The sequence below is a fragment of the Cornus florida genome, unplaced genomic scaffold (genome assembly GCF_030987335.1).
Source record: "Cornus florida cultivar Cherokee Brave unplaced genomic scaffold, ASM3098733v1 CherokeeBrave_3.0.0_Hap2_Chr10, whole genome shotgun sequence".
NCBI classification, from domain to species: Eukaryota; Viridiplantae; Streptophyta; class Magnoliopsida; order Cornales; family Cornaceae; genus Cornus; species Cornus florida.
In genome coordinates this window covers 43905136-43908262 of record NW_026775580.1, presented here as the reverse complement: position 1 = coordinate 43908262, position 3127 = coordinate 43905136, and positions in this window count along the sequence as shown.

The following is a 3127-nucleotide window of genomic DNA, read 5'->3' as shown; positions in this document are numbered from 1 at the left end:
CATGATTTAATATTTTATTTAAGATAAATATTAAATAAAATCTCCGTTACTTGTCCAAATGATCTAGATTTAATATATATCAATCAACATATCAAGGGGTAGTATTCTATCATGCCACATGTTTAAACAAGCTATGAGCAACCGGGAAAATCAAATCTCATACTAGAAAATAAATAATCAAAAGTTCTAGATTTAATATCCTAGCATGTAAACAAGTTGTATATGCATCACAAGCATGCAATATAACAAGAAAATAAATTATAACACCCCTACCTCAATTTAAGATGAAAATCTCAAAAGCCCATCGAAATAAAAATGCTCCGAATCTGACGATACCGAAGGGTTTTGTCGGGGACAACACGGTGAACAAGAATACCCAAGAAGCCCCATAAAAATCACAACTTGACTTCAAAACTAAACTCAAAATTTGGCCAAAAACGGGTTCTAATAAGGGTGAAAGGTAAAGCTCGTCGAGGGGAACAATAAACGTGAAAGCTGAGGACTTTTCACTTAGGAAATCAAGTGGAGGAGAAGAAGAAAAGTTGGCAGCCCCATGGGAATCCATGGCTTCCGGCCAAGAGAGGAAGAAGAAGAAGAAAATCTGATTTTTCTTCTTTAAGTCCCCTATTTATAGAAAATCTTAAAAAGTGCCCCGAAAGGGCCCCGCCGGGTCTAGAAAAGTGGATTTTGAGCATACGTGCTCAAACAGTAAAAATCCGTGAACAAAAAAGAATCAAAATGAGAAAATATGAACTACGGAAGAAACGGCGTCAAAAACTGAATCCCGAGCAGAGAGATATTCCCCGAACAAGTTCGGTAGCAACCGGGGTCAGAAACTCTAAAACTGGAGAAAAATGGCCAGAACGAAATTCTAAGAGTACACGACTCGATGAAATGTGAAAATGAATCCTGTACAAGGATTCAGGCTCCAGATGAGGTATTTTTGCAATAACTTTTGTTAATTGCACAATGACCCCTCCAAAAAGGGTTAATTGCACTAATGACCCAGAATAAAAATATCTTCCAAAAATATTTTCTTAGATACCCCTGAAATAAAATATTTTCAAAAGATATGTATGAAAAACACTGCAAGAAAAGAAAAAAGATTCTAAAGAACTGTGGAGTGTTTTGAACTCCACCCAACAAATGGTTCTTTAAGGAATTTGTTGGATTTAGCTCCAAAGACGTTTTCGGTCCTTGGTCTTCCACGCCCTTTCAAAACAAGATTTTGAAACAACTTTCTTTGGTTTTAAGTTTGAAGATAGACTTTTTGAAACCTTGGTCTCACACAAAAACTCAATTCCTTCACTTTTAAGGTCATGACATTTCTCTACAACATTAATCTCTTCATGCTTGTCAAATGAATTGGGGGTTAGATTAAAATATTCAACTTTACTTTCATGTGGCCAAATGAGATCTTCATTATCCCTGTCCTGCAATTAATGTTGGCATTCCGGGTTGCCAAGAAAGGACGGCCAAGGATAATGGGAATTTGGCTCTTAAGATTTGGGACCGGTTCTGTGTCAATGACAACGATATCAATGGGAAAGAAGAATTAATCAATTTTAATCAATACATCCTCAATGATACCCCTAGGCTTTTTGATTGATCGATCGGCAAATTGTAAAACCACCGACGTCAGTTTCAAGTCTCCTAAGCCTAATTTGACATATACCGAGTATGGAAGAAGATTAACACTTGCTTCTAGGTCAAGAAGAGCCCGATTAATGATATGATCACCAATGATACATGAAGTGGTAGGTGAACCGAGGTCCTTAAACTTTGGAAGAGTGTTATGCTGCAAAATTGAGCTTACTTGCTCGATTAAGACCACTTTTCTAGGTGTTTGGCTTTTGTTCTTCCTTTTTTGGGTGCATAAGTCTTTTAAGAACTTGGCATAAGTTAAAATTTGCTTGATTGCATCCAAAAGTAGAAGATTGACTTTCAGTTGCCTAAACACGTCCATGATTTCATTCACTTTGGCCTTTTGCTTATCATTTAAAATAGATCCTTTTAAGGCATCCGAAAATGGAGCTTTCGGTTCAAAAACCTTTTCAGAAATTTTCTTTGAAGTCTCTTCAACACAAGAGGTTTTCAAATCATTTTGCAAATCTTTTTTTTTCAAAATCACTTTCCAAATCACTTTTCAACACATTCTCATTTATATGGTCATGCATATGCAATGAAGGAGGAATATGATATGAAACGGGACGGGTGTCAACTTTTGGTTGCACCGGTTCACTCTCTTCATTGGACATACCCACTTGGTTGTCCACAATCTTTCCACTTCTCAAGGTAGTCACCGTATTGACATGCTCTATTGTGTGACGTTTCGATGAGGAATGAGTCTCCACAACACATTGTTGCTTTGTGGGGTATTCAAAGGCATTTTCCCTTTTCTCTCTAGCATTCAAAGTACTAGCTATTTGCCCTACTTGGGTTTGTAGCTTAGCAATGGATTGAGAGTGAGAATGAAGTAATTGTGTGTTTGCCTCTAAAGTGCCCAAAGTGGTCAAAACTTTCTCTTCAAAAGCGGGACTTCTAACATTTCCTTGGGACTATGATGGTTGATTAGGAAAATGAGAATTAGAGAATTGGTTTCCTTGTGATTGGTAAGATGATCTAAAACCTTGGGAACCTTGGCCTTGCATTGGAGGTGGAATGTATTTCCCTTGAAAACTGCCTTAGGAAGGGTTTGAGCCCTCCCCTTGGTTTTTCCAAGAGAAATTCGGGTGATTCCTCCAACTAGGATTGTAGTGATTGCCATAAGGATTGTTCCCTTGATTAGTAAAAATAACATTTGCTTGTTCATGATGCTCACTTTGCATATGTCCATGGGGACAATTGAAAGTAAAATGTAAAACACTTGAACAAGTCATACATGTCTCATTAGATGCATGATGAGAATGGTTAGGGAAGGAAGATACTTGATTCGCCGAGTTTTAGCTGATCAAAAATTGATCAAACCTTTAAGATAATGATTTTATCTCGGTAGCAATTTCATTGGAGTGGTCGACTTGATGTAAGCCAACACTCTTCCTACCACTAGAATTTCTACCATTCTTCGAAGATAAAGTACAATGCAAAGAATTTTTATTCATGCTCTCATAAAGATGCCACACGTCAT